Here is a 13877-nt window from a genome sequence, read left to right as displayed (position 1 = left end):
GCTGCTTTGTAGCTCCTGTATACCTCCCCCCCTCCTAGTCTGAGTCCTCCCGGACGACTATGAAGTGTCTGTGGGTGAAGCATTGTAGTTGTTTTGGTCATAAGTTCCCAATGCAATTGTAGAGCGATGATACAACAGTCTTTCCAATAAAGCTGCTCTTTGTTTGATTGAAGGATTGGTGGTCGGGTTTTGGGTTGGTTTTGGCACTTCGGTAGTAGAATCAGTAGATGGATTCTTCATTACCTTGTTGTCTTTTTTCACAATCCAAATCTGCTTCCGCTTTGCTTGTGCTTGCCACAAACTCTTTGCGACCCAAACCTGCTTTGTTCTGTGTGTTGATTTCCTCGCCTTGAAATACCTAGGAGTTTCCGTTGATTGTATTGAAGGGAGTTCCTGTTTACAAATCTTTGGGATCCAAATTTGCTTGCTATAGCTTTGTGCCGTCATGAACTTCTTTGGAATCCAGATCTGTTTCACTGTCCTTGATTGTCTGGAATCACTCTGTTGTCTGGTATTGAAGACTCTGTTTTCCACCTTTGTGTTCTCTGGCACACCTTTTTTGGTCTCCATACCAACTTTGACTCCGTTTTTTTCCAAGGTTGAGCTGTTATATTATTGCTTGTCTTCCTTATCCACTGTTGAGAATTCCTCGTCGAAGAGTAATCCGGTTGTATAGAAACTTTTGGTTGCCATTGCTTCTTCTTTTTCTCTGGTTGTTGTTTATCTTTGTCTTTGGATTCGTCCTTTGGAGTTGGCTCTTCTCCTTTGGTGAACTTAACTGATTGACTTTCACCTTCGTATTTGATAAGCACTGAATTAGAACTCCAGTCAATCATTGCATTGTATTGCTTCTGCCATGGTTGTCCTAGCAATAATGGATGTTGTGTAGCTTGGTCTTCAACCACGTAAAACATATGAGGATACACATATTGGTTAATCTGTATATGTAAAACTGTGCATCCGACAGTTTTGATTGAATTCTCAGAGTAACTCTTTAACTCTTGCTTGGCAGTTTGTAGTTTAGTGTCATTTGTCAATTGTCTATACAAACTGAGTGAAAGTAGGTTAGCTTGAGCTCCTGAATCCAATAGTGCTCTGGCTTTGATTTGGTTGGTTCCTACTTTGCATTCAATGATGGGTTCTTCTTTGTCATTCCCCATTTCTGTTATACTAACTGCGTTTATTCGTATTGCTCCTTCATTGCGCTGTTTCTGACGCAGTAGTCTTCTTTTCTCCATTCTTTCCTTCGCCTCGGCTTGCGCTTCCTCCCAATCTTTTTCTTTTTCTGGACACGCAGCTTTTCTTGATGTATTTTGAGAAGCATGTCTTGTGTTAGCGGCAACAGATACTTTTTCACTCTGCATCCACTAATCCAATTGGGCATTTCTTCTCCGTCTAATGTAGCAAGCTTGACGGCTCCACTTGGTGATAGATCTTTAATCACCAGAGGTCCCATCCCTCGCTTTTTAAGCTTCTTAGCATGCTGTTTCAGAGTGTAAACTAGGACATAGTCCCCAACTTTAAACTCTTTAGTCCGCACATGCTTATCAAAAAATTCCTTTTGTCGCCTTTTTTGAGCGTAGATGGAAGCTACTGCTTTTAGGCGAAGCTCATCTAGCTTTTCCAGGTCATCTATTCTATCAGAGAGCTCGTGCCCTGTCCACTCTAGATCCTTAGCCACCCTTAAGGTTGAAATCAAGAATTCTATTGGTAAGATAGCATTTAGCCCAAAAACCATGTTATATGGGGTCGTTCCTATTGATGTTTTATATGCTACCCTATATGCCCATAATGTTGAATGCAACTTTTGGTCCCAGTCAGTTCTCGACTCAGATACAATCTTCGTAAGGACCGTGCATATGGTTTTGTTTGTTGCTTCAGCTTGTCCGTTTGCTTGTGGATGATACGGGGCTGATTTCCTATGGATTACCATGAATTCATCTAGAAGGATCTTTATCACTCATTTATAAAATGTGTGCCTCGATCACTCACAATTTCTATTGGCAATCCATATCGTACAAAGACGTATTCATACAGAAATTGTGCCGTGGTCCTGGCATCTGCTTTTTGAGTTGCCTTTGCTTCGACCCACTTTGTTAGATAGTCTGTAGCCACAATGATGTATTGTGCATGAGTCTTATATGCAGGAGGTGAAATGGGTCCGACATAATCAATCCCCCATTTTGCAAAAGCTCTTGCCCCCATCATTGGTCTAAGCGGCATATCATCTCTTTTAAGTGGTACTTTGGTCCGCTGACAGTCATCACACCGTTTAACGTATTTCTCAGCGTCCATATGTAATGTTGGCCACCATATTCCTGCGGCTAAGACAAGTTTTGCTGTCTTATCACCTGAGAAATGGCCTCCACCTACTCCTCCATGAGCTTGCTCCAGGATTATCACATACTCAGACTCTGATGCGCAAATCCTAAGCTGGTTGTCTTTACCTCTCTTATAGAGTTGATCTCCTATTAAAGCGTACTCTCTAGCTTCTGTCTCTACAGATTTCTGACGAGCTTTTGACGTTCCTTCTGGGAAAGTTCTATTTGTGAGATATTCAACAATATACTGACTCCATTCTGGAGCGATCATTATCTGATATAATGTCGAATACTCGGCTGGCGGTTTTGATGAACATACAATACATACTGTGACATATTCATGTACGCTTTCTTTCATTCCTGGCCAATAGACTCCCAATTGTAACAAATTCCTATATGTGTTCCTTCTTGAACAATGAAATGCACATTCCTGAACATGTGCTTCGCGCAGATATATACTATATTCCTCAGGATTGATGCATAGTCGTAAAACATGATCATTTCCCAATTGATACAACCTTCCTGCAACCAATTGAAGATTCTTGGATTGCTGAATAGCAATATGTTTCAGGTTGTATTCTCTTCTATCGAACTCTCCTCCATAGGTTAATAGGTTAACGACATTTTGAGACCACTTAGGTATCATTTCTATGTTGAACAAGTACGCGTCTGGCATGTCGTCATCTACTCCTATAGGGTCTTCTCCATTCGTCAATCGCGAAAGATGATCAGCTCTAAGATGTGTTTTTCCTTTCTTTACTACTACCGTGAAGTCGAATTCCAGTAAGATAATGAACCATCTCACTATTCTCCCGGTATTGCATGGTTTATTCACTAGGTAGAGCAAGGCTTGGTGATCCGTAAAAAACACAAACTTGTTGGCTAGAAGATAATGCCGAAATTTCTTCACAGCATAGATCATTCCTAATCCTTCTCGCTCTGTTGTGGTGTAATTCTTCTCTGCATTGTTGAGCTGTCGACTGGCGTAACAGATAGGAAAATCCATGTTTCCTTCTTCTGGCTGAGCCAGAATGCATCCTATTGCATATGCCGAAGCATCTATGTGCACATGGAATATCTTCTCCCAATCTGGTGATTTCAAGACTGGAGCAGTAATGAGTGCCTCTTTTCAATTCTTGAATGATTCCTCACACTCCTCTGTCCATTCAAAAGTTCACTTTTAGCCTGTAAAGTGGTTGGCCTATTATAGCGTACATGTAAATGAATCGTCTATAATATCCGCAATGTCCCATAAAGCTCTGTACTTGTTTCGCATTGGTTGGTCTAGGCATATCCACTATAACTTTTATCTTCTCTAAATCCGTGGATATTCCGTTTTGTGAGACAATATGTCCCAGAATTCTGCCCTGTCGGACCATAAACACACATTTCTCAGGATTGAGACAAATGCGATATGTCCTACATTTCTCAAATACTTTTCTTAGGTGTTCTAGATGCTCATCTCTCAGAAGAGAATGTACACATAAGTCATCCATGTATATTTATAGAAACAACCTTAAGTATTCTTTGAAAGCATGCGTCATCAGCCTCTGGAAGGTTGCGGGAGCATTGGTTAGACCAAAAGGCATAACCCGATAAGCATAAATTCCCCACTCCGTTGCAAAAGCTGTTTTATGTTGATCTTCCAGTGCTATGGCTAGCTGGTTATATCCTGAAAAACCATCAAGAAAAGGAGTATGCTGTTTTCCCTGATACACGCTCTAGAACATGATCAGTTATCGGCAGGGGATAATTGTCCCTGATTGTTGCAGCATTCACTTTCTTTAAGTTGACACACACTCGGAGTTTTCCGTTCTTCTTGGGTACTACCACAATGGAGATACCCAATCGGTGTGTTCAATCTCGTATATGAATTCAGCTTCCATTAGCTTATCTATCTCTTCTTTGATTCGCTTAGCAAACGTATCATTATATGTGTATGGTCTCTGTCTGCTAGGCTTTGCGTCTTGTTTTAGTGGGATTGTGTGTGGCATATCGATGGGTCAACTCCCTTTAAGTCCTTATAAGACCATGCAAACACATCCCTGTACTCTCTGAGAAGACTCAAAAGTCTCTCTTCCTCGCCTGGAGACAAATCTGTGGCTATGTACACCGGTCTAGGTGTCTCACCTGGAGCTGCTAAATCAACTTTTTTTGCATCCTCCGGTCCGTCATAAGATTCGTTCTCCTTTCTCTCTCGAATAGGTTGGGTTAATACCACCTTCCTATCCTCTATTGTGAATTTCCTATAGTGAGAGGGAACATCCATGTTTTCCTTGATTTTGGCGTTTTCGTCCTCTCCACTCTCAATTTCTGTCGTCCAAACTTCTTTCAGAGTTTTCTTGAGCTCTCTGTACTTGTTTCTACGTTCTAACTTGGACTCCGTGTGTTCTCTGTTGCGCTTGTTCTTTTCTGATTTTTCTGTTTCAGTTTTCGTTCCATTCCTTTGAACTTGATTTCTTGAGCCTCTTTTGTCTTTTCGTAAGCTCTTTTGATCATTGCCTCTCATTCTTCCAAGAAATCTTGTCCTTAACACAATCTTCGCCTTTACTAGCATTAGGAATTGATTTTTTCCTCTTATTCTAGGCATCGGATTGGTTCTAACCCCCTTTGTTTTTCTCTTTGCTCTATAGCGTTTCTGGCGTTGTTTAGTTTGGTTCGGAAAATCATAAAATCGGAACATCTCATTATAGTTTCTTCGTTTCGCTTGTATTGTCGTTGGACTCGTGTCTGCTTCATTTCCCCACTTGAATGATTGGGAATGTCGTGTGATCACACCTCTTTCTTCATCTTTCCTTTTCCAGTGTATTCGTTCTTTTCTGTTTCTTTTTCGAGTACAGTTCTCAACATGAAATACGGAACCACGTCGTTCCGTCCTTGTCGCAAAATTTCGTTGTGGGACCATCCGGAATTGCACAAACATCTAGGGTTGCTAGAATGTGTGTCCATTCTAATGGTTCAAACGTGTCCTCTGGAAAGGGTTCTCCTACATAAGTTTCGTCTTCGATAGCCCTTTCTAGTACACATTCTTCTCGTTTCAGACTTCCACATTTCGAAGCTCCACACATCCATAACTCCTTGGGTTTACCTAACCAAGCTGGAAATTCGGATCCCGCCAAAGTAGCTGAATCAAACTCCTCCACCGGTGTTCGGTTCACATCTTTGTAGCTATGGTCTTTTAGGTTCACACGTGTAGTGGTTTCCATATTTCTCAAGTATATGTGATCGTAGCCCCAATCTTGGACCATTTTCAACTGTCTCATGAATGGTCTTCCCAATATGATATCATAGTTATTCTCCTTGGCAAAATCGACAATAGCAAAAGTATGTTCGTATTCAATGCCGCAAGAAGTCACTACAACTTTCTCTAATAACCCATAGGTTTCTCCATGTGTCCATCTGCTAATTGGAGTTTCAACCTAGTCTTCCTTATTGCTGGTTTCCCCCATTTTTTCCAGATTTCTTTTGTAGCAATGGCTACCCCAGGTCCGCTGTCTAGTATTGCCATCGTCTTCACTCCTTGGAAATCAACTGGTAAGGTTGTATTCCCCTCTTCACCTTCGCAATACTCTCCGACCTTGTTTAAGGGTACAGGCTTAGCGTTCTTTTGTGGCTTGCTCAGCTCCTCTATGCTCTCTTGCAATCTCGATGTTGGATCTTTTATCCCGAATTTCTCCAAGCATTTTCCTACAGTGGTCCACATATTTGGTCTTAGCCTCAAAAGCTCAGCTAGAGTGATAGTGCATGTCACTGGTGTTGACAAAATCTCTATCAATCCTTGCGAGTCCATGACTTTTTCTGATGAGATTTTTCGTGAGGGAAGTGCTCTAATCTCAGATTTTGCTTCATACTCTCCTAAGTATGAAGGTAAGGTTTTCAGTGAATGAGGTTTGCTCTCATTGTTCTAACAGAGCCCCCATCTCCCCAGTAAGATTGCAGATCCAAGTCCACTTGAGATCCTGCCTCAAATTCCACTATGGGAGGATTCCTGATGTCCTTTTCCCAATTTGTCTGATTAGCTTGGCAACTTAGCTCGTTTGCAAAGTTTGCCTCTCTCACTTGTTTCCAAAATTCATTGTAATCCTCATCTTTTCCGTAAATCCTCTGTATGACTGGATGAAAACTCTCTATCTCCAGATCGGTTGTGTTCAATACTATGCGGTCATCCTTTTGTGTATTTTCAGGCTTTTGTGCACTGGGAGTCTTTTCAGCTACCCGTGAAACGATAGTCTCTTGCTGAATTGGGTTTTCCTTCCCACAATTCATTGTTTCTTTTGGTGGTTCTAATAAGGCTTGTGCAGTCTCGATCATTCTCTGGCACATTTCAAGTCTCTGCTTTTTCAATTCCGCGTTTGGGTATGTCATCCACCTCTGTTCTTGTGTTTGGTTGTTCTTTAACCTAGCTTCGTAAGCTCTCATCAGTGCGTCCAATGGTTCGTGTACTTTGTCGACAGTCTAGCACTGATCCCCCTGAGCTTAAGCTCGTTGTTTCTTTGATACTCTTTTGTTTCGTTCTTTCCGGGCTCATCTCTCGTTTCCCGTTTTGACTCTCAAGTTTTTCTAATTTAGCTTTAGTTTGCTTTAGTTCCTCAGCTAGAATAGCATCTTCACGTTCTTTTCTCAACTTCATGCGTGCTTTTCTAGCTTTCCATGTGTTTTTCTGACTCCGCGGTCCTTGACTAACCACTTCAGTCGCTAACTTTCCATTCTCAGGTTCTCTAGTGGTTTTCTTAGCTTGAGCTCTAGTAACAACTTGCGTTGGTATCAGAGTTTCATTTTCAGATCCACTGCTGGTAGGAATAGTTTCTAGCATATTCAATGTCGTCTTTTGCACTTTGTTTGGATTCTTTGAACAATCCTCAATGAAGTGAGTAACCCCACACTCAGTGCAATAAGCGTTAATTCTAATGATTTCCGTATGTGGGCAAACATTCATCAGATGGTCACCTCCACACTTGTAACAGGGTCCTAGTGCTGGTCTTGGTCCCATTTGATTCGTCCTTTGTGGATAGGATGGTCTTTGTCCTGTTAACCCTCCATGAGCTATGAACATCAATGTTCTTGCATCCAAATTGTATCTCTCTTCATCAGAAGCACTTGTAATTGTTGGTATTCCAACATTCCCCATCATGCCCCATGGTTCTGGTTGTTTTGGTTCTTCTGGTGGGTAATACATTGTCGGAGACATGTGTGCACCCGATTCTTCATAATAGGCTTGAACAGGCACTAAGGCTTGTTCTTCCTGATTCTCTAAGGTTGGTGCATATCTAATGCCCACTGGTCTTGCTCCTGGTAAAGGTGGTTGTTGTCCCAATACCGGTTGCGGTCTTTCTATCCCCATAGGTCTTGGTACATTTCCCGTTGGGTATCGAGGTACTGGATGTATCTGAGGTGGTGCTAATTGAGCAGGAGGTGCATACTGGCGCTCCCTTACATACCCTTTGTTGTAATGGCACTCCTCTGTTGGATGATTTGTCCATTTTTGTTCAATAGCACACCATTTCAGTGTTTTTGGCAATGGTTTTTGGTATGGTGCCATCCTTTTTAGAGCATCTTCTATCATTTGCTCTACATTTGGCATGGTTTTTGTTTGAACATTCTTTTTAGTGGTAGTCTCGCTCGCTACGGAGGAGGAGCTACTGGATGCAAAATCTGTATCCGCTGACACCTCTCCATAAACCGTACAGTTATCCACTAAGTACAATGCCTCTCTCGTTACTTGCTCGAAACTTGTACAAGCTTTCAAGTGCAAGTCCTTCTTGAGAGTGTCGTTCCTCAGTCCCTCAATAAAGAGAACAGATAGTCTGTCATCTTGTGGTCGTTCACGTACTGGACATCTCTCAATGTATTGTTTGAAGCGAAGTGAAGCTTCCTTCACTTTTTCGTGTTCTCTCTGTTTAAAAGCATATATTTGTGAGACCGTATTGTGCTTAATCCCTCGTTTTGAGAATTCCTCAGCAAACTCTCTTAGCAAATGGTCAATGTCATGGAATCCCCCTATGTTCATTGGTTGAAACCATGTCAATGCAGTACCTTCTAGAGTAAGACCAAATCCCTCGTATTGTGTATGGAAATCTGTTATCTGCTCAGCTCTTAAGACTTGCTTAAAGAGTGACACATGTGCATACGGATCTCCTGAACCACCATACTTCTTTGGCATACACTTGGCTACTTGAGATGGTCTCATACGTCTATGATCTGCTACCAATCTCATTGCTCCTGTGTCTCGGCTAAAGCTTTCTCTAGCATCATGGACTTGATGGGTTACCCTTGTCGGTTCCTCTGCCCTGAATCTACTACTGGGAGGTAAATGTGATGGTTCCGCTTCAAACCTTGGACCTGGAGTGGTATAGGTGGGGATTGGAACTACACTACCTCGATTCGTCTCCATTGACTCTCTGGAATGTAATGATCCCATTGGTCCGAGCTTCGAGTCCCAAGGTTGACTGAAAGAGTCAGCAACCTGAGTTCTTTGTCCTCCTGTTGTCATGGAGTTTTGCACTCCAGTTGTTGGTGCTGGTCTATGTGAGCTAGAAGTAACATAATACTGATGTAGTGGTCCCCCAAAGTATGTATATCCTTCTAATTCTTTCTTGCCCATTGTTGAGTATTGCCTGCCATACTTATCGTAAGCGGCAATTTTCACTTCCGATCCCTCTGTGTAGGTAAAGACATAGAGTCTTTTTTTGTCTGTCAACTCTCCGGTGTAGGGTTCTTCACATCTATAATAGAGATCTTGCTCCCCATTATTATATTTGTATAGCCCCACATAGAGGTTATCAGTGTTGATCCTTGTAGTTTCATTCTCTCTTCTTAGCCTCGCATTAGGGAAGTTCATTATTGGTGCTTTCTCCTCGAGTTCTTCATCTATTTTGGCTTTGGTGCCCATCAATCCCCACTTGTCCACAATGTTAGGGTTTAGGACTACCAAGTACATGGTACCCTCGTCATCTAGATATCTATCTCCGCTATAGCTCACAGGCACTAAGTCCTTGAACTCACTAGGTCTATCTTCTATCTTTACACAATAGCGGTCCATTCCATCTTTGTAGATCTTGGCACCTTGCTCATTGTCGTACTGGTATTTTATGAACAATAGCTTCATGGTGGCGGAAGGGTTTGATGATCCTGCTGCCATATTTTCTCTGTTGTTCAGGTTCAAGTGTTCCAAGTTTTCGGTGAAAATCTCGTAAGATCTCTCCGAAGAAGTATCAGAGACACTTCCTTCAAAGATCGGCTCTAATGGTGGCACCCAAGTTTGGTTTACACTTCCCTCGGTTGATATGGCACTTGCTGGTTCCCCTTGTTTTGGTTGATTATTCCGGAGATTCCTACCCGATCTCAAATTCATCAATTCCCCTAAAGGACTGTAACTTTTCTGTCTCGGCAATTTGTTTTCCCCAAGTTTTTGTGGTCAGAATTGATCCAAACTGATTGATACTTGGTCAACTGTTTAATCTTGTCAGTTGGACAACTTCTGTTTCATCAAGTGAGAATTTTGTCGCAGTTATGCTGAAATAGACATTATACGCGTATGATGTCTTTTTTCACAGATTTGGACAATTTTGGTTATGCTCACTCTTAGTGGCCCCTTTATGCTCTGTTCACTCACAAAATTCAGTTTGAACTCTGTTTGAGCAAGTTATGGCTAGTTCAGGCTTTTCTTGGCAATTTTCCGCTTTTGACTTGTTTTTTGGGTCAATTGTGATCCAAATGGGATGAAACTTGAAATATAACCTCTAGACAGCTATTACCATGGATCTGTGTTAGCAAAGTATCAAAATATGTCCAAAATTATGTCAAAGACATCATACGCGTATGATGTCTTTTTCATCAATTTGGGTCCAAACTTGATATTTGTGCTTTCTACAGTGTTTGTAACAATCTTGTCAGGTCAGATATCAAAATTAAGCAGTGGATGTGCCAAAAGACATTATACGCGTATGATGTCTTTTGTCCCAGATTTTGACTATTTTTGGTTTTAAGCCTTCTCCAATGTTTATAATTGAGTTTCAAGTGTTTTTGTCAGGTTTGAATGTAAAAACAAGATTTGAATCCAAAATTTCCTATTCTTTGCGTTTCTTGGACTTCGACTTGTCGTTTTGGGTTTCTTTGAGTGTTAATGTTCTTGTTTTAAGTTGATCTTAGGGTAAAAACCCCCCTTCTAAACACTCTGGCAATGTCAAATTTTCAATTTTAATCTCTGTTTAGGTCCTAAGACATCATACGCGTATGATGTCTAAAGTTGCAGATTTCCAGTTTTTCAGCACAGAACTCTTCCAATAGCTCTTTTAAGTGCTCAGCAACAATCAGTTACACAGAAAATTTTTCTGAACTTTGTTTATTGCATATTTCACTACCAAAGCGACTTTTTCAGTGATCTAACATGCAATCAAACACATCAAGCAAATAGAACACCAATTGATAGCTCTAGATCAGGATCAAATCAGGCCCTACCTAAGCTACTTCTAATCATAAAATGGATTTTTTGCAATTGAAAATATAAAGAGATTTACTACCACACAAAGAGTAGCAAATGCTTTTTATGTCAACAACCACTTAAACACCATCGAAAACAATCTAATCTAAGCTAAACTAAAAATACTGTCAACACGGAAGACCCAGGAATACCCCACTTCCTAGTATCTCTCGAGACCTTCGGAGTCGACCACTCCTAGATCTTTTCTAACTAAAGTATACAAAGTAGTTTATACGACTCACCTCGTAGGAATAGTCTAAGGTCACCTACTTAGGGCTCTCGTCCCCGGCAGCGGCGCCAAATGTTAGGGCGGTTACGCCGCTAGCGGAAGCTAAATAGCGAGAACTCAACCAACAACAGAATTTGTCAGACGAGGACGGAGCTTGACCCGCAGGCGCATGGAAACAACTAGGTGGGTGTCAAATCACCTACTCGACCTTCTAATGACAATCGCTACTAAGGAAATCAAATCTAAGTTCTAAAATACGCAAGTGACTGAAATCCGTACTACGAACGAATGCTATACGAAACAGGATCTAGAATCATTGAATCGATCTCAAACTCAAGGGGAAGTCTATACACTAGGTAAGAACAACACCCTAAAGACTTGAACTGCAAAATCAACCTATAACCACTCCGTGCGGCAAACGCGTATGAAGACAGGCCGAAAATTACAGGTGATCAAAACTTGACCCCGATGGTACTAATGCGTAGCTCTACTCGTTGTGGTTCTATAGATATGCTGCACGCTCTATTCCGACACACGAGTTGGAAGAAAACTCACACCGAAGCTCGTAGGAACTTACCACACATAGAAGCCGATAGCGCGCACTCTTGGTATCTGTGCGTAGCTCTCACCGTTGCTAACACAATGGCGATGTCGCTTCTCCAATGGCGGCCCCGTAGCTCGCGTAGCAAGGAGATAAGACTCTCTCTCTCTCTCTCTCTCTCTCTCTCTCTCTCTCTCTCTCTCTCTCTCTCTCTCTCTCTCTCTCTCTCTTAGACACAGTCACGGCGCTCAAAAAACTCACTTTGATTAATAATTGAATCTCTCTTAGGTTACAAAACTTTGGCTTATATACCTCAGCCTTGGAGGTGAGAACATCTCTAATTATTTACATCAGCAGGTGAAATTACGTCGGGATTACAGGCTGGAAACTCAATTGAGTCCCATTACTTAATGAATGGCTCAAATCAAAATTAATGTCGGAAAGACATTTATTACAATCAATGGTTACAAAATGATGGGTGTGAGCAAAAATGTGGGTGTGATCCTCTGCTGGCTCAACACTCTCTCTCTCTCTCTCTCTCTCTCTCTCTCTCTCTCTCTCTCTCTCTCTCTCTCTCTCTAGTTATCACCATTTTCTGTTGCACACACGTTTCATACATACACTTACTTGTTTTCATAAGAAAGGCTTTCCCTCAAATTCCCTTGATCTTTTTTTCAGAAGAAATGTTGCACATGCAAGAAGAATAGTTCGAGGGCTCATCAAAGCTCCCATGGAACTGGGGTCCGACCTCATCTTCTGTGGCACCCGGGAATCGCTCACCTCCTTTCTCTAACTAAGCGCACAACCTCCACCACTCCCCTCCTCCAACTAGAAGACTCATGGTTGCATCTTGTTTGCCTGCTAGTGTAAACAAGTTGCGCATCGGCCTTTTTGTGTCAAGGAGAGCCATGGCTCTGGCTAGTTTCCCTGTGCATCTGCCTCTATGCGACAAGGAGACTCGTGGCTCCGGATAGTTCGCCTATTGGTTTAAGCAAGCTGCACATCTGCCTCCTTGCAGCAAGAAGAGCCATGGCTATGGTGTGTTTCTATTTCTCTCCCTCCCTTTCTCTACAAAATCTGCATGTTTATATTTGCAATTTTGATTCCCCCTCTATCATGCCTAGCACCTAACACAATCAGGAATCCATTTCTTAACAGTTTATGTATCTCTTCACACCTGCTTATTTTGCAAACTCAAAGTTTTATGAGCATCAAATTTCTGGGAAGTATCTTTTTAAAAAAATTCATGCCTTACAGCTAGCTGCGGCTTACTTTGATTGGGATGAGAGCCTTATGGATCTAGGACACTCTGCCGATAATTTCCACCCCTCTGTAATTGTCCAAGGTTTGCTCTTTGTATTAGCAAACCTAGCTTTCACTCGAGTCTGCTCAAAATTGATGCCGCTATCACTTCTCAACAAGCTAAATATACCACAATCCTATCTACTCTTGACCTTCCCGCGTGGTTTCTCTTGTACACAATGGCACGGGAAAATCCACCTACTGCAATTACCTGCCTACACGACTTGGATGAAAATGTTCCCGCGATTGTTGATGCAAATGAGTGTCAGTGGAAAGATTGGCTCGAGCATGCACCAAGTTTGATGCGTGGCTTCATGGAGGGTTATGGAAAGCGGCTGCAAAATGACCCACTAGCCTGACAGCCAAAGAGGCATTTGGTTAATGGTTTTCTGGAGATCATCACAATGCCACCAACTGCTATTGAGAGTTCACTCTTACCTATGGATCTTGACAAAGAGGAACATATGCTTGCAAACAAAGACTTCACCATTGCCACACCTAGTCAAAGCCTCACCACAAAGCCCTTTAAAACCTATACCCATCCCTTCATCTCAAGCCGGATTTTGGAGATGTTTTTGGAAAAATCTCACTACGAGGCTTGGTCCTTCAATAATTTTACTTTACTTGCTTCCCTCCCTGAGAATATTCTCCTTACTCTACTTAATGATCATGATAAGACTGCATTCAAGCAAGGTCTTATGCAGATTCTTGAGGGAAATAACTCCAACCTCTTTGAAAACACTCTAATTGCTACCCCCTGTCTCTTTGTCGTTTTCTGAACCATGCCATTGCAATGCCTTTTGGTTGTGTCATAATAATCAATATCTAATTCTCCTAAATGATTTTCTCATAATTAAACTGATCATTTAATGTGGGGAAGTGCCAAGGGAGAAAAAGCTAGAATATTGGTTAAGTTAGCAGACCGGCCACAGTAGGGATCCAAAGGGGGGGCCATCTGCAAAAGAGCCATGTGAAACAATGGGCCAAAAAGACCCTAAGGTTCAG

Source organism: Adiantum capillus-veneris, chromosome 22 (assembly GCF_014529385.1).
Source record: "Adiantum capillus-veneris isolate H3 chromosome 22, ASM1452938v2, whole genome shotgun sequence".
In the NCBI taxonomy this organism is placed as follows: domain Eukaryota; kingdom Viridiplantae; phylum Streptophyta; class Polypodiopsida; order Polypodiales; family Pteridaceae; genus Adiantum; species Adiantum capillus-veneris.
The sequence above is the reverse complement of the archived record's forward strand: the minus strand, read 5'-3'. Positions refer to the sequence as shown.